The sequence below is a fragment of the Cimex lectularius genome, unplaced genomic scaffold (assembly GCF_000648675.2).
Source record: "Cimex lectularius strain Harlan isolate CLEC.00 unplaced genomic scaffold, Clec_2.1 scaffold20, whole genome shotgun sequence".
NCBI classification, from domain to species: Eukaryota; Metazoa; Arthropoda; class Insecta; order Hemiptera; family Cimicidae; genus Cimex; species Cimex lectularius.
The window spans coordinates 1,536,315-1,562,642 of record NW_019392641.1 but is presented as its reverse complement, the minus strand read 5'-3'; the positions used below and the strand labels follow the sequence as shown (position 1 = coordinate 1,562,642).

Here is a 26,328-nt window from a genome sequence, read left to right as displayed (position 1 = left end):
TATTAGTTTTTTAACTGCATATTGGTCATCTGAGAATAAAAAATCACTTTTTTATGGATGTTTGAACTCGAGTTTTTAGTTTTAAGGTGGGATCTTTTTGTATTTCTTTACACTCATTATTATTCTATTAACGAATTTGTAAAAAATGATATAATAGACCTCTTAAATATATGTCTACTATCTAATTATTGTAAATTCAATGATAAATTTTACGTAATGAAAGGGTTACCAATGGGGTCTCCATTATCCCCACTTTGTGGTGAAATATTCATGGATAATTTTGAAACAAATCTTTTCAAATCAAAGAACAAATTAATTAAATATGTTCATTTCTGGAAACGCTATGTAGACGATATTTTATGCATATGGTCGGGAACATTAGAGGCTCTCAAAGAATTCCTACAACTAATTAATTCTCTACACCGTAATATAAATTTTACATTGGAAATTGGCAAAGATGGTTGTTTGAACTTTTTAGACCTAAAACTGTCCATAATAAACAACCTAATAGAAATAGACGTATATAGAAAACCCACAACTACAGACACTATGATACCAGCGGATTCTTCCCACCCATGGTCCCAAAAGGCTGCTGGTTTCATTTGGCTCATAGACCGGATGTTAAAACTTCCGCTAACACCTGATAACTATAAAAAAGAATTAAAAACTATTAAAACCTTAGCAAAAAACAACGGGTATCAAGAAATATTTATTGATAGGTTGCTAGTTAAAAGAATAAAAAAATTAACTTTAAACGAATCAACAATAGGACTCAGCCACCCCACCACAAATGAATCATTAGGTTTCCGTTGTTTGCCATACATTGGTGAATTATCGGAAAAAGTTAGTAAAATTTTTAAACAAGAAGGTTTTAGAATAGCTTTTAGAAGTACGGGTTCACTTAAAAACATCCTCTCAAAACCTAAAGACAAAGTAGACAACTTGGCAAAAAGTGGGGTTTACCAACTCAATTGTAATGATTGTGATATTAAATATATAGGACAAAGCGGTAGAGAAATAAAAACAAGAGTAAAAGAACACTTGCCTAAATCGAGCAAATTTTCGGAATTTAAGGACCATCTAAAAGAAACAAAACATAATTTCAATTCAAATTTAAATACAAGAGTGTTACATAGTTTCAACAAAGGGAAAGAACTAGATTGGTTTGAGAAATTTGAAATTAAAAAATGTAAAATTGAACATGGTGATAAATGCATTAATAATATAACAGATTTTGATCTACCTCCCATTTTAAATATGTACATAAATAATATCAAACATCCAAATAATTAATCTAATTATTTTAATTGTTATTATTTTTATAGTAATTTATAGTAATATTAAGTATTTATTATTCTAATATTTATTTGTGTTATAATTTCCGCGGTTCGCACGTTCAAATTGAGCGTCATTAAAAAAATCAGCTGTTAATTGGAACGTCGCGTTGGCGGAGGTATCAGCGGTTCACTTTGGCAATTCATGTCGAGAGACGTGGTTGTAGAAGTCCTTCAACCTGATGATGAGCTTAAAGGCTCGAAATCCGGATCGTTGCAAAACAACTTACTGAGTAGGAACTATCCTTTTAAAAAGTACTAAGAAAAATACTCATAATAATTGTCTGTTTACTATCTTCGGTAGTTTTGTCCTACAAACGTTTTAAATAAAGCATAATTGAGCTGTATCGTCAATAGGTATCATATAAGCAGCAGGACTTAAGGAAATCAAATAACTTTAACAAAAATGAAATCTTCACTACACCACCATTATAATATACTTATATAAGTTATAAGTTACAAAAAGTTATGTCTAATTATTGTTTTCTTCAATTCGTGGTACAGAGCAGCTACACTTTCTCACGGATGTAGGCTCGTAATATTCTTAGAAACTAAGTAAGCAGCATTAAAATGCATTTTCTCCCGATTCTGATCTATGTAGGGGATATATTACAATTATTCACTCTATTTTCATACATAGAAGTAGAACATTCTCAACTGCTGTATACAGTTAGTTAAGTAAAAGTTCTTTTTAAAAACACTTCAGTTGATTTGCCTGGGTTATATTCAACTCGACTGCACGACGCATCAAAAGCACCACCACTATCTAAAGCTCCACCACCACTAAATAAAGCAGTCGTACATATCAACTCGCTGGTGATCGGAAAAATGCGCTCGTCGGTGTATTTTGAATGAAATTCTCAATATAACGAATAGGTACTCGTAAAAAATTTATTAACTTCCAGGAATTAAAATTTACCCTCAAATGCGTATTCAAACAATGACAGAATGTAAACAATAAAGGCAATTAATGTTTAGTGAAGAAGCAAATTATTGGAATTAACAACGTAATAAACCAAATTCGTTTTTCCAAAAAAAATGCCATAACTCATAAATCATATTTTTTTCAATTTGTGCGTTTCTTTCAAGATTATTATATATCATTTCATTATTTTTACGTAAGGTAAGACTTCATATCTTTTCTGGATTTTATCCAAATCCAACGTTATTTCAAGAATTGGAAATATGAAAAGCTCTTCTTTAAGCCATCGTCAACAAGGTTGAGAATTTATGTCATTATAAATGTGAAGAACCCAGATGAAATCAATAAACAAAAAAGTTTTATTCACTACTTTTTCGTGGTCCGCTTGACCAATTAATAACATTCAATTAAAAGTAGGTTTTTTAAGTTGAGATAAAAAAGTCAGTGTCACGAGAGGGATTCGAACCCACGACCTTCGGCTTGGTACGCCGCTACTCTACCACTTGAGCTATTGTGACTTCGATCCCCTCGGGCACTAACTTCCCATCTCAACCCCACCTTTTGAATTTTCCCTCCTTTTTGATCTCAACTTAAAAAACCTTAATTAATTGAATGTTATTAATTGGTCAAGCGAACCACGAAAAAATATTGAATTTAATGAGTTAAAATGAAGTATACTTCACTAAAGCTCTCCGTGGCCATTTCATTTGTCGCCGAGAATTCAATCCGATTACACGAGATTTGAAAAATGGCAAAAAGGAGGGAAAATTCAAAAGGTGGGGTTGAGATGGGAAGTTAGTGCCCGAGGGAATAGAAGTCACGATAGCTCAAGTGGTCGAGTAGCGGCGTATCAAGCCGAGGGTCGTGGGTTCGAATCCCGCTCGTGACACTGACTTTTTTATCTCAACTTAAATAAAAAACCTTAATTAATTGAAAATTAAACTTTTAATTTTTTATGCCCTGATGTAATTTATATAAGGAAGCAAAGTTTATGTTCTTACATGACGTATTTTCACAAACATTTATAATCAGTGGTTTTAGGCATGCAAAAAGGAATATAAATAAAAATAAGAATCTCAGAAAAATAATAATTTTTTAATAGAAATAAGAGTTTTTACCTATGTTTTCTGCCTTTCCTGTGTGTGTATTTTTTATGGTTATTAAATATCATTCAATTGTTTTACGTACGTTCCCGCTCGTGCCATTGACTTTTTTATCTCAACTAAAAACCTTAATTAATCGCAATATATTAATTGGTCAAGCGGACCACGAAATTAGTGAATTTTTTACGTAAGATTAAAAAAACGATATGCAGGATTGTATTAAATAAGATTACTTACATAAAAAGTTATAAAAACGAAAACACTGAGTAAAATAGGCCCAAAAAAATTTGTTTAAAAAAATATTCTTATTTGTTTTAAGCAATCTTAAAAGCCAATAATACGAATTTTTATGGCCTGGAAAACTATAAATTTTTGGCCGGATTAGCCACAGCCATCCCTGTTCCATTACCAAGAAACTAGCAGCATACTTTCGACGAGGAGCTGAATATGTTCGGGAAAATCCAAATTCCTCTCTCCGAAATGTTGGAGGTTTTCCAAAAAATAAAATTAGAGATTGACTCCGGACTTAAAACTTTTAGCCGTATCGCTTTCATCTTGTCCAGGGACTTTGAGATTCAGATTATGATAGGGGTCTAAATGTCGACTGAAAAAAATGTTCTTCCATACATCCATGGACTGATGAATCCAAGTTCACCTCTAATGGCATACTAAACCGTTAGCATGTTCGAAAACATGAGCAGAAGCAGCTCTGGCTGGCTTGTCTGGCCTGGCTGGGGAGCCTGGGCTGGTTTCCGATCGACACACTTTAAATTTCTGTAGTATGGCTGGATACCTGACGGTGAAGCAAAAAAAAAACATAAGCAGAGGAAAATCCTAGAATTTTGAACTTTTGTCCTCATCAGGTGGTTCACAATATCAACGTATGGTGTGGAATTCTGGGGAAATAAAATAAGTGGGCCTTATTTCAACGAAAATAATTTAATGGTGCTCAGTTTCTCAATTCTTTGAGGTAGATTTTACCAACACGGTTAGATGACGTTCTACTGCAACAACGACAAAGAATGATTCTCCAGATGAATGACCCGCACACAATTCTTTGCAGGTGAGACTATTTGAATCGTCACTTCCGGTATAGGTGGATAGGACCTCATAGCCTGATTCATTGGCCACCTCGGTCACCCGATTTAATTACACTTGATAATTTTCTGTGAGGCCATTAAAAAAAAAGTGTCTACGCCAATCATAACCCAGCAACCTCAGTTGACGAACTGAGACAAAGGAAAGAAAATGTTTTCCATCTATCTCACCTGACTCTTTTGCTCTGAGCACCGGTGAAGAGTGGTTAAAAATGGTTAACGCAAGGCAGTTCGAACGTGAAATATGATCATGCATAGTAAATCAAATGGAAATTTTTTTCCCAAACTTTTTGCCATAATATTGTCATTTTTTGACCAATTTAAAATCCGATTGCACCATTGTTTTCAGCGTAAGAAAACCTTTAAAATAATATGCCAGGGTCTGTAGGGACGTATTTGAAATTTTAAAGTTGAACTGGGCCTGAAGAACATTATATAATTTTTCTCCAAAAAAGGTAAAAATTTGAAACAAGACTAAAAAATATTAAACACCTATTTTTTTAAGGAATCTTTGGTTAAAGGAAAATCAGTCGGACCATCTAAAAAGGACACCATTTATTTATCACCGAATTATTTTTGGTCATTGAAAATGAACTGTTTTGTAACAAATAAAAAATAAGATACATTTTGACTTACCTAATACTCCCAATTATAAATTCCCACGACGAGCAACAGAATTTTTTGTTCTTCTTAAACAATCGACATTTCTATCAATATAATTAGGCTACAATACAAAAAACTTATATAATGATAATTTATTGTCTTTGTTTTGCAAGTATTTTTCTTTTCTTATTGTTTTCCTTTCCATTTCTAAATATTTGCAATACAAAGACGTTTGTTCATCTTTCAAATGAAGTCAAGAACATGGACCTATTTTGTTTTACTATAAAGCAATTGTTCACCATAAAATTGTATAATATCGTATTTATGACGATTTGGTTATGTAAAAAGTTTAATTCGTTTACAGTGTATCAAGAAATTATTCATCCACTTGGTTTTTTAATTCTTTAATTTTATTTTTTAATTAAAACTATTTTTTATAAAATCATTTAGACGATTCATTGATATGTTTCTTGTAATTATTTATTATATACATATTGAAATGATAAAAAATTACATTCAAAATCAACAACCTCATAAATAATTACATAAAATAAAATTACAAATAGGTAGGACATCTATTATACATTTTACTATGGAAACAATAAACTATTATTCTAGCCAAATTTGTATCATTTAAAACCTACAACAAAACCAACTCCAGTCAAATCACCGGTCCGTTAGAAAGAAGCTTTACAGAAAGACCAAGAAAAAAAAAATTGACTCTTGAAAGATTGATTTATAAAATCCGATTGTAAACACAAATGGAAGGTTTTATTTGTGTTTTATTTACCTCAAATATTTTAAAACGGACCAAATGTTGTAAGATGATCAACGGAAGATTGCTTGACAGAGAATTTAAAATATTAAGCGTGACCTTTATTTTTGCCTCTCAGTGTATACAATGTGGTAAGTTTAGGAGGCGACAAAGAGCGGAGGTCATAGCCCGCCCACTGCGTACTATTTTACTGTTCGGGTCTTTCACCGTATTTTTCAACCTGCAGACATCAGGTTACATAGTGTAAGGAAAAAGAAAGACAACGTAAAAATAAGGAAACAGTAGTGTAATTAAAAATACCATCATATGTTAAACAACATAATTAAAAATTAAATTAAGTATGGTTAGATAGATCTACAATAATTAAGTTCAACAGAATCGGAAGATCAACTGATAACTATACTACAACGTACAATCAGCCAGAAAGCTGCAGTGCCTGGAGAGCCCAAACCCCTCTTCCTAGTACCCTCCATCCGATAACTATACTATAGTTTTTTTATGTTTCCAACGTATATTAAGCCATACTGAGGTGATGATGATACATTAAAAGCTTGGCAAAACTAAGTATAGTTATCTGTTGACTTTTTTTTTTGCCTTATGATCTATGCATATTAACCATGGTGACGAATTCTTGTATGTGTGTTCATATTTGGGGGGGGGGGTTATCGTGAAAAAAGGGCCAGAGGCGACGGTGGGAATCGAACCAACAACCGCAGCGTCTATGAGCCGAGAATCTCTCACGCTAACCACTCGGCTACCGCGGTCCCCGTTGACCTCCTTCCGATCCTGTTTTGTCATTGAAAAATTAACTCATTTTTTAAGACATCTATAAGATAGTTTATTGAATAGTTATATTGATTTTTGAATTAACTGTAAAAATATTTATTCTTAGGGAGTAATTAATTTAGGCCTTGATGATGACCTTAAAATAGATCGAATCTTGGTAGTAATAATTGAATATGTTTTTTCACCAGATGCGGATTATGTGGGAATTTATGCTTACTTTGTAAAATTAGACAGTATTTCAACTTTCAGACAATATTTGTCTTGTAAAACAAAGGCGTAATGGAATACATATGATAGCCCTTTACATTTTTCAAGAAATTTTATTTTTAAAATGGATCACAATGTGCCAATAAACTAATCTGTAACGTTTTCTAACGTTTGTTTTAGTTGTGGGCATGTAATTGAAATTTTGTGTGTGAAAATTGAATTATTACAGTCGTAATTATACAGTGAAACATACAATTCAAGTATAGTATAACAAAAATATCATATAATATAAGGGAAAGAAACTCTTCAGGAATTAAACATGTATCATTTTATTGATATATTTTACTCGGAATTGGATAGAACAATATGTTTATAGTTGTTGACGTCTTCAATCTTTATATAACGCATATTTCTTCCTCAAGAGCGTAACCGTTGGCATGTTCAAGATTCGACCCTCGTGTATCACAATACGCCGCTCAATTGTTATGCATGAACTCCCGGAGTAAACATCTTACCTTATGTCGACAGGCATTATGTGTGGCTAAACTACGCCCCCTCCTGTTTCCTTCAGTAGGTTTACTTACGCGTAAGTTATGAGAAATCCGGCAGTATAGTCACCTGAAAAAAAATATTTCGATAAAATACTGGGCGATATTATATATTGTTAATAAAGCTGGCTCGGTTTTAGCAAGCAGAGGAGAATTGGTAATTAACATGTTCAGCACTTCAACTTGTCTAAGCCTGTCGAAAACACGGCTCAGGAACCGCAAGGTGCCTTGTTAATAGTTTACATCGGAAGGATACAACATCGTAGAGCACGGACATTTCTGTTTTGTTACAGTACAAACTGTGAAACTGTGTTAATCGTATCAAGCTTATTGTGTTAAAAACTTCAATTGTAAGTGTTGGATTAAATTCTGCAGAAGGCATAAATCAACAAGAGTTTCGCCTTTATAATAAAACCGAATGATTAATTGCAGTTGCATTATGAAAATTACTGCAGATGGGGCAAAACTCACGGATACTGCCTCAAAACTTCGAATATTAATATATAATTTAAGCGTATCCTTCGTCACCGTCTAATTGTCCAAAAAATATGCATTTCTTAAGTTGTTAATTAATTTTATTTTTAAGCATCGTTCTTAAATTTTACATAGTGACAGAATTTTCTGGTTTTTATTGCTAACTCTCTATGAAAATAAGATTACAAACTTCTTAAAAAATTGTATTCTCTTTCTCTCTATCAATATTTCTCTTCCTGAATCCCAACATCGCTCAAAATTTTTCTTTCTTTCTTTTGACTATCTCTCTCTTTCATTACCATTCTATTCTGTTATACCTTCTTTTCTAACAACACTCATTCTCTTAATCTCACTTTCACTTTCTATTGCTTTCATTATCCTTCTTCTTTCTGTACAATTTTCTATTCCCAATTCTTTCTTTTTTCAGTTCTTTCAGGTTCTTTTCATATAATTAATTTTTCCTCTTTCTTTGTTTCTCTCTTCTCCTCTCATCCTCTCCCTCTCTTTCTCTCTCTCTCTCTCTCACTTTCATTTTTTAACATTCGCAATCTTTTTCTTGTTCCCTTATACTCTTTTTAAATCTCACGCTTTTTCTCTCGCCCTATCTCGTAAAATTGGAAGACACGCGAGGCATTGATTTTTAGTGGATGGCCGAGGAAGGAATTGAAAGTAAGAATTTGCTTCATCCCGTGACATTTCTTGTATTGACATTGCTCTGTATCTCTCATTCTCTTTCTCAATTTTTCGCTCGTTCTCACTTATTCACTTATTATTAAAAAATAGAATATCCCTCTTTTCCTCTCCTCTTCTTTTTCTCTCTTTCTTTCATACTCAATTTCTATCTTTCTAAATATCTATCTATTTATCCTTCTACATTCTTTAATCTTTATATTTTATCCCCTATTATACCCTTACTTTAAATATTTTTCACTCTGTTACTCTATATCTTTCTCCTTCATCCTTTCTCTCATTCTCTTTCTCCCTATCTCTCTTTCCCTCTCACTCTCCCTCTCTCTCTCTCTCTCTCTTTCTCTCTCTCTCTTTCTCTTTCTCTTTCTGTATACCTATTCGTCTTTCTACCTGTGTACCTATATCTTCATCTAAATGGCGCTAATGTATAATGTGTAATAAATGTTGAGACAATGTGAAAAAACGTACAAGGTAAAATCAATGTAACATAGTAAGTACCGGTGTGAAAAGAAGAAAATGATATTTTGGTTAAAATATAACTGTTCACCATTGAAAACAAGATGTGAAATACTGTGTACAATGAGTCTAATAAAACGGCAGGTGTTCCAACAAAGTGATTATTCCCGGCTTTGGCCATCCAATCTTTTGTTGTATAATAGCCTTTTCCCCACAAAAAAAGTTGTCGAAAGTTGTGTAAGTCAACTAATGGAGATGTGCTTTTGATGTCTATTTAGTTTCGCATGATCGTTCTCTCTAATTCGAACAAAGTTAACATTTACATTAACATATATATGTTAGAGGACGTCCTCTTTACACAAAGATGAGTAATTTTATTTACCAATGGCAAATGTAGAATGTTTATTTTTTTCTTTATTAACCGAAAAAGCTGAAAGGAAATGACGGACTGTTTTGTTCTCTACACTTTTACTCTGTAAAATATTACAATACCCTGACTTACTTGTGATAATTCTATATGGTAACGTTTTAAAAAAGATTACATCATGAATTATATTCATAGACCAGAAATTGCTAAAATTTTATTAATTATTAATTGTTTATAGTCATATAAATAATTAGTCAATTTATATTGCCGTGTTGGAAAATTCTAATTCTCTTAAAATGGAAATATGCTAACGCTACTTTCTTTCTTTGTAGATTCAGGTAAAGAAAATCAACAAAAACTGTATAAACACTGGCTCTAAGCCAAAGTCTACAGATTTTCAAGTATGTAGTTATACTATTATATATTCCTTTTAAGAACAAGGTCAAGCTGTTTGTTCAACCTTATTTCATTTTTTAATAATTAATTATTTTATGAAATCGTTTCTAGTGTATCTTCGGCCGGCGCTTAGAACCAACACATACGCAACACACACAAGTCATGCGGGTTTAGTCTATATTGTCAAATATCACGACGACTTATTCCCCTGGTAAATCAGTACTATTATCATAAAGGTTTTCCATTTGTTTATTTTTTTAACTGTAACATTAATTTTATGTCCTTATATTATGACCTGTTACCTACATTGTCGCAAAAGTGAATGATTTTGGAGAAAGTTGGGTAATTTTGGATATATGAGGGTTGGGATTTATCTATGCCTATTGTGTTTCATTATAAGGAACAAGAAGAAAGCGAACATAAATTGTTTTAACGGGATATTTTTTTAAATCAACACAATCCAATAAAAAAACATCAATGATAATAACATTTAAACTTCAAAAACTTACCTAATAACTTAATTTTGTCAAATTTGAAAAAATATGATGTTGATATCACGTCAGTATAAATACCTCGGATTTTAGTAGAGATATCAGACTGGCGAGGAATTTTCGAAGATGACCTCAGCCGGGTCAATCTGTTGTCTCTGCTTGGCCAGCGGATTACCTCTCCTCTTATCGATCACTATCCGTTTATCGTCCGGCGAGCAATCAGCCCGTTTTGCGAATTCCCGTTAATCAGATTTTCCCGTTTGATTTATTGAGAAAATTTCGTATCGAGCCAAAGCTGCTAGTCGGTAAGTGGTAAACTGCAATTCGGCACATCGGCAATGGAATAGATGGTTCATCAATCACACAGGTTATCAATTATTCATGCCTCGTCCGCGGATGTAAGGAACAGTTACAATTCAATAAGTAAACAAAAAAGTACAAGTGTTTTCCTTTACCTTTATTTAGATTAAAATCCTTTTCAGTTTGGTACTAAAATAATATGACTTCAGTAAGCAACAAACCTTAAGACACTTAAGAATATTATTTTGGAAATCTTTTTTACAGCGGTCAAAAAAAGTCAAATATTTCTGAATGGGAGGTGTGTGTGTGTGTGTGTGTGTGTGTGTGTGTGTGTGTGTGTGTGTGAGAGAGAGAGAGAGAGAGAGAGAGAGAGAGAGAGAGAGACAGACAGAGAGAGACAGAGAGAGACAGAGAGGGATTGAGGCAGTAAAAGAGAGAGTGTGTGAGAGGGGGGAGTAAGGAACAACGTGGGATGGAAAGCGAATAAAACAACTTAGGAGTAAAACATATAGTCCAAAGACAAAACAACACGCAAACTGATAGGCGTTCAAATTGAAGAAATATTCAAGGCAAAAGACAGAAAAATAACTAGAAAACAAGAAATATATAACGCAAAAGGACAAAACTGCGTTGATCTCAACGATACTGTCAATATTGTTTCAGCACCAAAAAAACTATAAGACAGACTGGCGTCCAAAGGAGGAAACATGCAAGGAAAGTATAAATTTAAAACATTAAAAATTACACAGAAGACAAACATTTTGAGCGAGTAGAAATACTTTGTTTGTATATAAAATATATATTGAATTGTATAAATTCACTTTTCCACATCCTAAATGTAATTGTTAAATGTAAACATTGTTTGTAAATCCCAGGTCCTGAAGATGATCTCAATAAAAGATCGAAACGTTGGCACGATAAAGAAAATGTTTTTCTGAAACCTACATCACACCACACCGCATCTCACGATATCTGAATAACTATCGATTAACGGTCACTAATCTCTACACAAAATTAAAAACGTTGAAAAGAAGACATAGATGAATTTGACATTTGAAACTACGATACCCGTACGATTTGTTCATAACAATCCACCAATGATTAACTAAAACAACAATTGATGCATGAGAAATATAATGATTAAAGAAATAGAAGGATTAAGTCAGACAGACATGCAAGAAAACATATAAGGTCAAGCAAAGGAACAAGTGAGATGGAAAGGACACATATGTCAGTCAATCGAGTTAAAATCAAGGATGACAGCAGAATAAAACAATAGAATGGGTTAAACTCTAACAACACAATTTGTTGCCAAATTTGTCCAAAATGATTTACTTTTGATAATACCAAAAAAACAATTGTTAGAAGAGACAAAATGATGAAACGGATAGAAAATTAATAACAGTTACAGGCACTCAAACCGAAACTTCTATTCGGTAAATAGTAGAACTGGAAACAATTGGGAAAAAAAGAAAACCCATTGATTTATAAAACGAATTTACATGAAAATATAACCAAGATTTGTTCAGAAGGACTTATTTATGATTATTTACAAAAACCAATGTACAGAATTAATAAAACAATGAAATTAGTAGAACATAAAAAAACTCATACAAGCAAATTGAAAAACGCAAGATATAGTTCAATTAAGATAAAAAGAAGACATCCTTGTGTAAATAGAATTGATAATAAGGAAACCCGCAACAAAACGTCTTACGTCTTATTGACTGAAAAATAAGAGGGAAGAAAACAATCGGAAAACCTACTGAGTAAATAACAGAAAAGCGGAAAATCAGAAAACACGGACCACAGAAAAAAAGAAGGAATAAGATGTATACAATCGAATTTAATAACAAGGATACCTGCAAGGTTTGGTCAAAATTAATCAGTTGAAATGATAATCTAAAAGGAAATTAACACAGGAAAAAAATTAGAAAAATTAAAAAGGACAAGGCAGAGACAAATAAATCGAGAAACGAACCAGACAAATGTGAACCAAACAGAGAAGAAGAAAATTGAAAACAAGACATGTATAAATAAAAATTATATCAATGTTAACAGCACGATTTGTTCAGATCTCTCCGGGCTCACAAAACAACAGGTAGAAATAAAGAGAAACAAACAGAAGCCTCAATATGAAACGAATGTCTAAGAAAATTTGCAGCTATTATGATTTATTTCTTGAAAATCAAAATAAAAACACAAAGTACATTGATGGAAGTTTGTTTTAAAAACATCGATACATTTTAAAGGCTATCTTTTTGCGCAAATGAATGATTCATTTTGTGCAATCGTTTTGATATGGGTTCTGTTTCTGTCGATTTCCATGAGCCTGAGGGTCGAGGAAAAAACTCGCTAATGCCCGAACTGTTCCATTTACAATGGTATTTGACCGGCTTTGAGCATTATGCGACTGGTTGTTTTCCCGACCATAACCGTGACCGGGGGGCGTTACAGCCAGATTTTATTCGTTAACAAATTCTCTAGCAATCAATCGGCCGAAAGCTGTAAATGCCGTCTCCATAAACGCTCAATTATGCGGAACATCCAACTCCATTCCTTAATCCTGATGAATACTAATAATATTAACCGTTTGGGCCAATCCTCGGCTCTCACGATGTCGGAGAGAGAAATTTCATCGACGCGTGCAAAGAATAAGTATACAATAATTGTTGAAAAAGACTACTTCTGATGCTTTTTTTTCGTATTCCATTCATTTTACTACTTGTTTTCTATGCGTTTTTTTTTCTGATCCTCAATTTTGAGAGGTGTTTCGCAAGGTCTAATGTTCATTTTTAATAATGTGTGTGTGTGTGTGTGTGTGTGTGTGTGTGTGTGGGCGGGCGCGCGCGCAATTATTATGGTATGAGATATAACAGAACGATTGAATTAGGACACTTAGCAATGGGTCACATTAGCACGGTTTGAGATGCCTCGAATTTTTACTAAGTTCCATTCTATCTTAACTACGTAAACGATCTCGTTATTTTATTTGATCTTATAAATATGTATTTATAATGCATACATTATATTTGAACCATAAGATGAAATTAATTTTGAAAATTGGTTTCCTCTTGTTTATCATCTAAGCATTCCATTGACATATAAATGAATATTCTTACGTGTAAAAGTAACAAAATAAGTATAACAGCATTATTCAGGTAAATACATTCATTTAAAATAATGGCCAATTAAATCTGACAATAAATTCTTTAGTAACGAAAAGACAGACACGGCAGAAGAGGATCAACAAGACTATATTTTGGTCCTTAAACATTAAATAGATAAACAAAATAAACGAGGAATCCTCCATCACAGATGAATCCAAACAAAATAAAATGAAAAGTGGATAAACTATGTAGGTGCTAAACCCAGTAAGCTTACCCTCACCTCCCTTAACTAGATTGACACTTTCTGCTCCAGTTAGAGAGGGCTAAGCTCAGAGAAGATAAAGTAAGTAAAGTCTGTACCGGTCATTGTCATCTGAAAAAGCATCTACTTAACTTGGGTATATTGAAAGACGACTACACTTGTGTGTTATGCAGTAAGGAGGAAGAAACAGCCACACATAATATCTTTGAATGCAAAACGATCAACGGAGATATAACATGGGATACAAATAATACCCAGGAAAAAGAATTTTAAAAACGACAGTCAATGACCTAGTTTTCCTTAAGAGAAGGAGTGTGTTGAATGCACTGAACTAAGGATTGTACAATCAGTCAGAAGGATGTAGTGGTTGGGGAACAAAAACACTCCGACTTCCTAGTATCCATATTCATCATCATCTAAAGTAAGCGGCACGGTCGGTGGTATCAATATCATGGTCGATAAGTAGCCCTGGGAGGGCTTTGATTCGTAGAAGATGGTTCATCCTCACCCAATTAAACACAAGCCATGCAAGGTTGGCACACTTTTGAACCAAGCTCAAGTTTGTGTCCGGCAGGTAAAGAAAGGTTTCCCACCTAATTTAAAGCTTCTTTGGCTTTATATATAGATCGTGTAGGAATTCCACACGATATGATAATTTGCTTGAGCGCACCAAGGTTGTCTGTTCAGAATTTTGACAAAACAGAATGTTTATCGTATACATACTTGATAGAGTCTCGTCTTATGCTTCTGTGCATATTGAGAATGAATGTATTTATTAGCGAGGATGTGTGAGAGGGTAGATGGTGCAATATTTATTTCACCATTGACTATTAATTAGGCAAGTTATGTAGTATGTGGCGGTGATAAATAAATCACAAGCTGGAATAGCCGGCGGACTGGGAGAAGTGATAGGTTCAGCTCGGCACACGTGAATACGTATTTACAAGCATGCGCGTAGGTGAGCTTATATAAATTTAGTAATAAAAAATCATGTAATTCTTCTTGGTTTAAACATCTTTTACTATCATTTTCTATTTAATTATTTTTACCTTAATTATTTGTACCAGCATAACCTAATACTATTAGCATACCTTATTACCTGCATAACTTTATAAAGGTGTGTAAAAATACTCAACCCGTCTTATTATGTATTGTTCATTATAGATAATAAATTACAATTAATTAAGGTTTTTAGTTGAGATGAAAAAGTTAATGGCACGAGAGGGATTCGAACCCACGACCTTCGGCTAGATACGCCGCTGCTCTACCACCTAAGCTATCGTGACCTCGATCCACTCGGACATCAACTCCCCATCTCAACTCTCGTGCCATTAACTTTTTTTCATCTCAACTAAAAACCTTAATTAATTGTAAAGTATTAATTAGTCAAGCGGACCACGAAATTAGTGAATTTAATAGATAATAAAGTTCACTGTACAAAGTGAACATTTTTCGCTGAGGTATGGTATCGAGAAATTCATTGCTTAAGAATAGCTTTTCTAGCAACCATCCTCCACCAGGCATTCGGTCCCATAATTATTGGATTTTTCTAGTAAATCAAGATTCGAGTTCCTTTTTAATTTGTTTGTCGTTTATTCCACAAAATGGATTTTAGAATACGTTGTTCCGAGGCTAGCTTTTTAGGAAGAATATTTACCTCGTAGTGTGATATTCTCTCATCACCTGGGACCCTGCGCCATGACTTACCGTCTGGCTATTTGTATATTCTATATGTATGTTATTAACGAATTAGTTCAAGTTTAGTATTGCATTGATGAAGTTTGCTTGTATGGTACATGATGAAAGCGTGTGTACTTTTTTCTTTAAATATTTGTTTACTAACAATGGACATTTACCTATTGTCATTTAAATTTGTATTTTATGATTATTCGGAGATCGTGAGATGAGGTCTGGTGTGACGAAGGTTTTAGAAAAACATTTTTTTTATCGAGCCAACGTTTCCATCTTTATTGAGCCCTGAAGATGATTTCAATAATGATAGAAACGTGGCATGATAAAGAAAATGTTTTTCTAAAACCTACGTCACGCCAGACCGCATCTCACGATCTCCGAATAATCATTAACTAACGGTCACTAAACACCACATAATTGTGTTTTACATTTGTATTTGTTTTGTAATTTTGGTGTTTTTGATTTTACTTGACTTGCTGGTTTTAATCAAGTTAGCGATCATAGAGAGACCGGGATGACTGGAGATCGAACTTTTAAATGCACTATTCGTACGTTGAGCAAGACGCATACACAGTCCTCAACCTTTATCAGATCTACAAATGATAAAGACGTCAGAGACAACAGGCAAACGTCCACTAAATCGTGGACTGAACTGATCGACATATTTCTAAATTAATACATACAATCTGACATGCATTACATTTTGCAACAGAGTATACCATGAGAGACGACAGGCAGACATCTACTGAAGATGAAAAACTAGCCAATATACTTTAAATGAATACATAGAACCTTCAATTCGTTATACTTTATAACTGGAAACACCATGAGTTCAACAAGCACATATCAATTACAGATAGTCAAATGAAAACCCTGACTGTTATACTTCTAAATTAATAAATAGAACCTAGTTTTTATTAGACTTTACGATCAAGAACGTCACGAGAGACAACAGCCAGACATCCACTGACGATAGCAAAATACCTAAATCTATCTACCTCGGAATCAGTACACAGCACCTTCATTAGACTTTACAATAGCGAAGAACGCGAGAGACATCAGTAAGACCTACTGAACTTGATTAAATCACGAAACGCATATAGGATTAACCAGGATTAACGGAGATGATCAATCTACTTGTAATTGACATTTGGTACATAGACCAGCTTCATGTCTAAAATCCAACGTTCATCATGCCCTACAACAGAGTCTAACGTGAGGACAATAGGTGGACACCCACTAAATATGGTTAAATGCCAGACAAATCTAAACGAGCCAAAATGATTACATCCGAATTTTTTAAAGTTTCTTGAAAGTGTTGGCCTTTTTGCAAGGAAAATATTGAATATTTTCATGCAGATTTACAAAATAAGCAAATTTGTATTAGAGTCTGATATTTCATTATTTTTACATTAGAAAACTTGTTTGCAACATGTTCCAGTTTTTGAAGAAAATTCTTCGGTGTAGAAATGCAAGCAAGACGTCGATTTAAGCACGCCCGACTAAGCCAATAGAGGGTTAATTTGATTCACCAGGATGCCTGCACGTTCCTTGTTCAAAGTTTGCAATTCAGTCGATAATCCTACATCAAAGGGGCTCAGATTTATCTATCTTTCAACGATTTCGAAGAAAAAATAAGAAGAATGCATAAGGAAAAACTAAAAGGAAGTAAAGGTTATTTATGATCATTCTAGCCGTTCATATATCAACAAAACATTTCAAAAATAATAATATTTAGCTAATAACGTTTGTAAATCCCAGGCCCTGAAGATGATCTCAATGAAGATCGAAACGTTGGCACGATAAAGAAAATGTTTTTCTGAACCCTACATCACACCACACCGCATCTCACGATTTCTGAATAATCATCGACAAACGGTCACTAATCACCACACATAATATTTAGATTTGAGAAAAACGGATATTTTACTCCGACTTTTTCTTGAAAAACCGTTTATTTCACGATTCGCCTCGTGTGTTTTCCCTTGAAAATATGCAAATGAGTTAAATTTGCCTGCCGTTTCTACACCGTAACTAAAACGTCACATGATAAATGTGTCTTAAATGGAAGTGTAGGTGTTGATCGGAACGTGGACACTGGGGAGAAAGTCGGCCGGCGATAAATCTCGAGGGGCTCTCACTTAGGGTAGTCTTCCGCCGCCCCCCACTGATTTATTGCCCACCCCCCCTGTAATTACGGGCTGGTATTCCTAGAAGGGCCTTTCGCCGGAACATCCCCCGCGGGGGTCCAAAAAGGGCTAACAAACCAAAAGCCAATGCACGCTTTCGTATGACACGTTTTAGCCATTTCAGCCCCGTTGGAGGTAGTATAAATTGTGTTTCAAACTCCTAAAACTCAATAATTGTAAAAATAAAGTATAAATACGCAAGTTCCAAGCATCGATGACTCAAATGAACGAGGATTACAATTAAAATTTAAAAGAATATGATTTTTTTACAAGCCCTAAGAGCAAAGTTCCACATCAAAATGTTAAAACAAATTTTTTACGAGGTTTAATATTTGTTCGGGAAGGTTTTGAACCAGTTGCAGGCTCCACTAAATTTCCAAATCATTAGTAATGAATACATCTTGGAATAAGTTCAGGCAAAACAAACACATATGGAATATATTACATTATTACAAAAAATGATTATTCGGAGATCGTGAGATGCGGTCTGGTGTGACGTAGGTTTTCGAAAAACATTTTCTTTATTGTGCCAACGTTTCGATCTTTATTGAGATCATCATCAGGGCCTGGGATTTATAAACATTGTTCAAATTTTTAAAAAAAATTATACAATGCTAGAAAATTTTAGATTTAAAAAAATGAATTTATACAATGCTAGAAAATTTTAGTTTACAAAAAATTTTAATTTAAACAATGTTTATAAATCCCAGGCCCTAAGATGATCTCAATAATGATCAAAACGTTGGCTTGATAAAGAAAATTTTTTTTCTAAAACCTACGTCACACTAGACCGCCCCTCACGATCTCCAAATAATCATTGGCTACGGTCACTGAACACCACACATTATAAAAAATGTGTGGTGATTAGTGACCGTTAATCGATTTTTATTTAGAAATCGTGAGATGCGTTCTGGTGTGATGTAGGTTTTAGAAAAACATTTTTTTTATCGTGCCAACGTTTCGATCTTTATTGAGATCATCTTCAGGGCCTGGGATTTACAAACATTTTTTACATATAACAATTACATTTTGGATGTGGAAAAGTGAATTTATACAGTGCAAAATATATTTTGTATATATTCAATCAAAGTATTTCTATTCACTCAAAGTGTTTGTCTTCTGTGTAATTGTGCCATTCTTGCGTGTCGTGTCGAGAGTGCCAGTGGGATTTTGCTATTTTGTGTTTATATACGTTGGATTTTGAAGGGGTGGGGAAGGATGTCGGTATAGAAAAGACATTTTTGTACAAGGCGTCGGCTTCTTTGAGGTGAAAAGAGCTTCAAAATCCAACGTATATAAACACAAAATAGCAAAATCTCACTGGCACTCTCGACACGACGCAATAATGGCACAATTACACAGAAGACAAACACTTAGAGTGAGTAGAAATACTTTGATTGAATATATAAAAAATATATTTTGCATTGTATAAATTCACTTTCCACATCCATAATGTAATTGTTATATGTAAACAATGTTTGTAAATCCCAGGCCCTGAAGATGATCTCAATAAAGATCGAAACGTTGGCACGATGAAGAAAATGTTTTTCTGAAACCTACATCACACCAGACCGCATCTCACAATTTCTAAATAAATTATAAAAAATATTTAAGATTATTTTACCCTGATGATGGCCTTAAAATAGCTTGGCACTAACAACTGAATTTATATCTCCATCCAAACAATATCAAGATCCAGGATTATTCGGTCGTGAGTTCGAATACCAACATAACCCTTGGTTTTTAATTGAATATAACGTGAAAAAAGTATTGAAAAGTGCTTTGACTCCTGACTGGTAAGGTGGATGTTAAGCCTTCCAATATCACAGAATGTATTTTATTTCAATCACCCACGATGAGAGTTGTGCTTGAGCATGGAGTATTTTCGTTACCTGTTCTATAGGGTGATGGAATATCGAGTACTCCACCACCTTAATTGAATTAATGTGTATAATAAATAGAAAAGAATATATTGAGGAGAGTGAGTGTGGAGTTGTTTTAGGTTGAAAAATATCACGCATTGGCGTTGAAATGACCTCGCTGTTGACAGCCCCTGGAGCCTAATTCAGGTGGAAATGTATTTCCAACAATCGCCAACCTCCTAAAATATTAGCAAATATTGATTCAAAACCAAGGCCTTTTGGACTTTCTTCAATGACACAAACATTAATATTTTAAGCATTTGAAACAACTTTTGAAACAGCTCTTTGTTATATAAAACTACAACAATTCCATAATGTAGAATATGTGACACATTAAATTTTAAACAAAGTAATTTATAGAAATTGTAACGTCCGATTTTAGAAGTGAACAATACAATTTTATTTATAAATCAAAAATTACAGACGCTTTTTAATAAATAAATAATTTTCATTTCAGCATATTTAGTTTGCCCTTTTCTTCAAGAATGTATGTTTTGTTGTAAAATAACTATTGTTACAGTAATTACAAAAAAGCGAGACGGAATAATAAAGTTTGCAAATAGAGCTTGGCGATGTGACGTCAAACATAAAATAAATACAAACCAAAATACTCAAATCTTTACAAAATCACCTCTTTTTTTTACATAAAGAGACGTTCCAACAGAATCGTCAACTTAAAATGGTGGATATGTGAGGGGTAACAAGGCAAATATGAGGCGCAGACAATCGATAATGAGCAAATTGCGTGGACGACAATTCCTAAAACAGTAGAACGTTCAGCAACGAAAATGCGATTTAAAATTAATTAAAATATTATAAACCTTTGTATTTTTGTATTTCTGGTGTTAATTTTTTTAATGACAAGTCAATGTTTTAAACAATGGAATCTAGCAATTGGAGATATTTCTTGTAGTACAAATAAAAAAATATTACAAACAAATCTATAAAAATATTTAATATACTATAAGTATTTTATATGTATTATACATATGTAATATACATATTTTTACATTTATTAATTAAAAGTTCTTATTTAAAAATGTACAACGACCAGACCACAATGTACATATTCAAATCAGGTGGATTTTCGAGTGTCGCCCGTCACCCTTTTGCTTTTATTATTGTTTACATAGGCAAAATGAACAAGATGGGATTATTGTATTCGGTAACACTCAGAGCACGATCCGTTGAGCACGATTAACAGCCGATTTACCAATCGTCTAATTAATATGGTCCACGCGGTCTCCGGTTGTGAATAACACGTCCGCACCGCCAGATGAACAATCGTACAAAATAATATTCTGGTCCTTTAGAAACTGCTTAAAAAATTATGTCGCTTTATGGGTGTGATAATGTTTTTTTTTTTAATTTGATTTTTATTTAAAAAAATATGTAACTCGATAACTTGTGAGAAATGTATAGCTATACTGAGAGGCAAAAAGTGGTCACCCTTACTATTTTTAATTATCTCCTTTTAGAAACTGCTTAAAAAATTATAAATCGCTTTATGATTGTGAGAATGTTTATAAGATATATTTTTTTATTTTTTAAAATATATAACTCGATAACGTGTGAGAAATGGATAGCTACACTGAGAGGAAAAAAAGTGGTCACCCTTACGATTTTTAATTATCTCCTTTTAGAAACTTCTTAAAAAATTATAAATCGCTTTATCATTGTGAGAATGTTTATAAGATATATTTTTTAATTTTTTAAAATATATAACTCGATAACGTGTGAGAAATGGATAGCTACACTGAGAGGAAAAAAAGTGGTCACCATTAATATTTTTAATTATCTCCTTTTAGAAACTGCTTAAAAAATTATAAATCGCTTTATGATTGTGAGAATGTTTATAAGATATATCTTTTGTTTTTAAAAATATATAACTCGATAACGTGTGAGAAATGGATAGCTACACTGAGAGGGAAAAAATGGTCACCCTTACTATTTTTAATTATCTCCTTTTAGAAACTGCTTAGAAAATTATAAGTCACTGTATGATTTTTATTTTTTTAATATATAAGGATAACTTGTGAGAAATGGATAACTACAGTAAAAGGCAAAAAAGTGGTCACACATGATAACTTGTGGGAAATGGATAGATACACTGATAGGCAAAAAAGTGGTCACCCTTAATATTTTTAATTATCTCCTTTTAAAAACTGCTTAAAAAATTATGTCGCTTAATGATTGTGAGAATGTTTATAAGATATATTTTTTATTTTTAAAAACATGTAACTCGATTACATGTGAGAAATGGATAGCTACACTGAGAGGAAAAAGTGGTCACCCTTAAAATTTTTAATTATCTCTTAGAAAATCCTCCACTGAATATCTTACAATATATTAGAACAATATTTGGTCCATTTTGAAGGAAGGGAGATTTAAATTTAAAAAACATTTCTTGAGTTTACATTTGGATTTCGTAAATATATCTTTGAATAGACAATCTTCTTTCTTCTTTGTTGGTTTTTCTGTAAGGCTTCTTTCTAACGTTCCAGTGGTTTGATTTTTTTTAAATTGGACCATTTTTCAGTTTCCAATTTGTTTGAATGATGGTTTTAAGTGATATGTTTCTGCTAGAAATATAACATTGTTGGAATATAGAAGAAGTCAAGCGTATGTCGCCAGGGTGTTTAACATCCATCGTGTCACATCTCAGAGAATATTTATTGTTTTGAATGTCACTCCGTAAGCGACATTCTACTGCTGGTGAGATCAAGCAACAACTTCAACAAGTTAAAAATGTTGCAAGAAGGACTGTCACAGGCACAAGACAGACAAAAGCTCGGTTAAGTTTCGCAAGAAATCACATCAATATCTGAGAAAGATTGGACAAAAATCTTGTTTTTGGACGAGTCAAAGGTTTTGTATGAAGATTTCTGGCCGAGAGAAGGTTTTGAGGACAAAGGAGAGCGATATATCCCCTGCAACATTTTCACTCAGGAGCAGGTATATAAGTGGCAATGGTGGTTTGGGCAGGCATTTCTATGCAAGGTCGTGAACTTGATCTTCTTCGAGGGTTCCCTAACAGCTGCGCAATTGAAGCTGTGTTATTAGAGGTTGTTCCTTATATGCCACTACTTGGCGACGGTTTTATTTACATGCACGACAATGCAAGGCCCCACACAGCTAGGATGGTCGATTACTACTTAAAACTTAAACGCTGGTGGTGAGCAGCAAATAGTCCCGACTTAAATTCCATGTACCACTTTTATGAAGAATTGTCAAAGAAGGTTTGCAGGACATAAGAATGAGGCTGTCGGAGGAGAATAAAATATTACACAGCGCTTCATTCAAAATCTTATAAACTTGACACCACGTTGAATACAAACGGTGATCAACGCAGGAGGCGAAAATACACCATACTGAACGAAATATTTTATTTATTGTTTCTATAAAAACAGTTTTAGTAAAATTGTTTTATTCAGTTTAACATTTTATTCAATTTTTTATTTACCTATATCTTTTATTTTTCTTTAAAAATATATTAGAAGAAAAATAAGAGAGCTAGTTGGATACGAGCATATATATAAAATATTATTTTTCAGGCAAAAAAGGCAATTTCAAAGGTGTAAAATAGTCAGGGAATCACACAAAACTCGACATTGTTACATATAACTGTGTTTTTCTTATATTCTCAAGAAATGAAAGGTAAGAATAAAGTGTTTAGCCTTTACAAATTATTGAACATTTGCAACATTGTACGTTATGTCTAAAGCATCTGAAATGCTTATATTTCCCCAGGTGAGTATTAAAATTAATTAAAACCAAGAAATGAGCTAGATTCCACCGAGCCGGCCATAAATCCAAACAAATGTGACAACTCGTTCTTCCTGGACAGATAAAAGTAAACTGGGTTTAATATAAAATAAAGGAAACTGCCTAGAATAAAATTTAATGGACCACTAAATACAATTGACGGTTGGTATGGTTCACAGCCGCGGGGAACACCGTCATCCAATTATCCTTAGTCCAATTACTCTAAAAGTATTGAAAGGGGACTTTCTATTCTAATTTGATGAATAAAGTATTTCACCGGCTTGTTTTGTCACTATGAAATTTCAATTGCAAAGCAGAGTGGGATCATCGGTAGTTGGTGCTATTTTACCTCACTCTATATTACTTTTTTTTTTTACTATATTACTATTATTAGTTTAGTTGATAGATCTTTAACATTCTGATCATAGGGCTTGCACAAAAGTTCCTAATGTACTACTAGTCAGTTATTAATCTAAATACTTGAGATTCTAGAGTAATACAGCAGTAATATCAAAAGTTGTTATTGGTAAAGGATATATTTTCGATTACCAGTTTATTTGTGCTATAATTATTAGCAATATTTGGTAGTCATATAATGGTATTATATTAATTTTTGTTGTTCCTATTTATTTAGTTTTTCATGTCTATTTCTTGACGATTGGACGGTTGTATGTATTTTTACTAAAACCTATCTTTGAATTTATTGAGAATGGCCCCAGGTGTTTAACAGCTTGATGTTTGAGGTCATTTTCTCGGACTGCAGTTGATTACCAGGTCCTGCTGTATAATAATTCACGGAGCCGGGAAATTAGGCCCATTACGGCAAAGGGGTGGTGATTTTACTCCTCAAGAAGATCGACTCCTGGCCAATCGATTCGGCCGCATTGACTCCGTACGGAATAATTCAATCACGAGGGTTCACAGGTCACAGCGTACCGTTAAAAGGGTTTTATTTAATTAGCACATCGACCCAAAATAAAATCTAAACTGGTTTAATTAACGAATTTTAAATTTCATGACATCAATCGTGACATGAATACAGTATCAATTTGAAAAAATTAATCGAGACAGGATCTGTTCGGACAAGTAATAAAAATTATTAAAGATTGGGAGGACACATAAGCTGCACTCCACCTTCATCATTTTTAATAAGTTGTACTGTTTGAAAAAAATGGACAATGTCGAAAGTGTTCGGTTTTTGCTGTTAATTTTTATCCTCTTATCTACGCTTTTGAACTGTCAAAGGTGTTTAGGCCTCTTCCCATTTTTATTTTTAAATAATGTTGATTAAAACCCTTACTAAAGGGGGGAAATTGAAATGCATCTGACATTCAAGACAACTTGGACGGAACAAAACCCTCAGACCGCAGGTACATCACATCAACAGGAAATCTCACATTTTAAGAATGAAATGAGGCGAAATCTGGAGTAGAAGAAGAAGAAGAAAAATAACTTTATTCTGGGACTGGTGTCCCCTAAGAATAATTTACATGAAATAAATAAAAGAAGTTCCTTCTATGAAGTTAAAAGTTAAAAAAAAATAGAAATCTTGGCACAATGTACCAATAAGACAGGACAGAAGAAAAAATTACGAGAATATTAAACAAAAATAACAAATGTTAACGTGAGGTCTCTGCTTGGAGGGAGAGGAGGTGATTATACAGGTGTGATTTAAAGGAGGAATAGGAGGCAGCGTGACGAATAGAAAGGGGAAGGGAGTTTCAGAGTTTAGGGGCTCGGATCAGAAAGGATCTTTCGAAGGTATGGGTTGTATGTTGCGGAAGGATAAGGTCGATTGGGGATGAGCGGGTCTTACGAGTGAGATGTGAGGAGTTGAAATTGGAGGGATTGGATTATGTAAGGAGGACGACGAGTGTAGATGGACTGGAAAAGAAAGCAACCTAGGAAATACTGTGCACGGAAGGAGGGGAATAGCCAGGAAAGTTGGGAATACAACCCCGACACACGTGATCCCCGTGGAGTGCCGTACACAAATCTTACGCAACAATTCATAATACGCTTCAATCGCGCGTTCTCCCCCTCCGAGAGACCACCGTATGTCAAAAACCTATAATCGAAGAAGGGAAGTATAAGGGAAGATACAAGGAGTTTACGGGTGGAGAAAGGTAAGAGAAGCCAGGACCGACGAAACAGGCTGAGAGAGGCAATGGAATGGCGGGAAATTTGGGAAATGTGAGAATGCCAGGAAAGGTTTTGGTCAAAGACTACTCCTAGGTTTTTAACCGAAGAGCAGAAGGGGATGGGATGGTTATTTAGCATGAGAGGGGGGATGCTGGGGAGGGAAGGGAGGGAATTGAGGAATTGCCTGGACCCGATAATTATGGCGGTGGATTTACACGTATTGAGGACTAGGGAATTTTATGGGCCCATTCGTTGATGGAGTTTAGGTCTTTTTGGATCTTGAGAATGGCCGAGTGAAGATCGGAAGGGTGGAAGGGTATGTATATTTGGGAGTCATCGGCATATAGGTGATAGTTACAGGACTGGATGGAGTCGGGCAGATCATTGATATACATGGAAAAAAGGATAGGAGAGATGCTAGAGCCTTGGAGCACCCCAGATTTTAGAGGGAGGAAGGAGGAGGTAAGGCCATTGGGAAGGGAGACAGCTTGGTGGCGATTGGTAAGGTAGGAGTGGAACCAACGGATGGTGCTGGCGGAGAAGGAAAAAGATTCGAGTTTAGAGAGGAGAAAAGAGTGAGGGACAGAATCGAAGGCTTTTGAAAAATCAAGAAGGACAAGTATAGTAACTTTCCGTTGGTCCATTGCTAAGTGGAGGTCACTGGTAAATTTTATTAGTGCTGATTGGGTGGAATAAC

The 26,328-nt window shown here is 33.9% G+C and overlaps 1 protein-coding gene and 1 non-coding gene across 4 annotated transcripts in view; both read right to left on the bottom strand.

Moving 5' to 3' along the window:
• LOC106661487 (acetylcholine receptor subunit alpha-like) overlaps positions 1–26,328 on the bottom strand; it is a 356,838-nt gene that overhangs the window by 170,565 nt on the left and 159,945 nt on the right. Inside the window, exon 1 of one of the 3 annotated variants that reach the window (XM_024229485.1) lies at positions 7,343–7,365. The exons of the other annotated variants lie outside the window; for them this stretch is intronic. The gene's annotated coding sequence lies outside the window, so the exon portion shown is untranslated. Of the gene's footprint in view, positions 1–7,342; positions 7,366–26,328 lie in introns of those variants that run through there. 3 annotated transcript variants of the gene reach the window in all.
• Trnag-acc lies at positions 2,702–2,774 on the bottom strand. The gene has a single exon. It is a non-coding gene; the product is annotated as a tRNA-Gly (tRNA).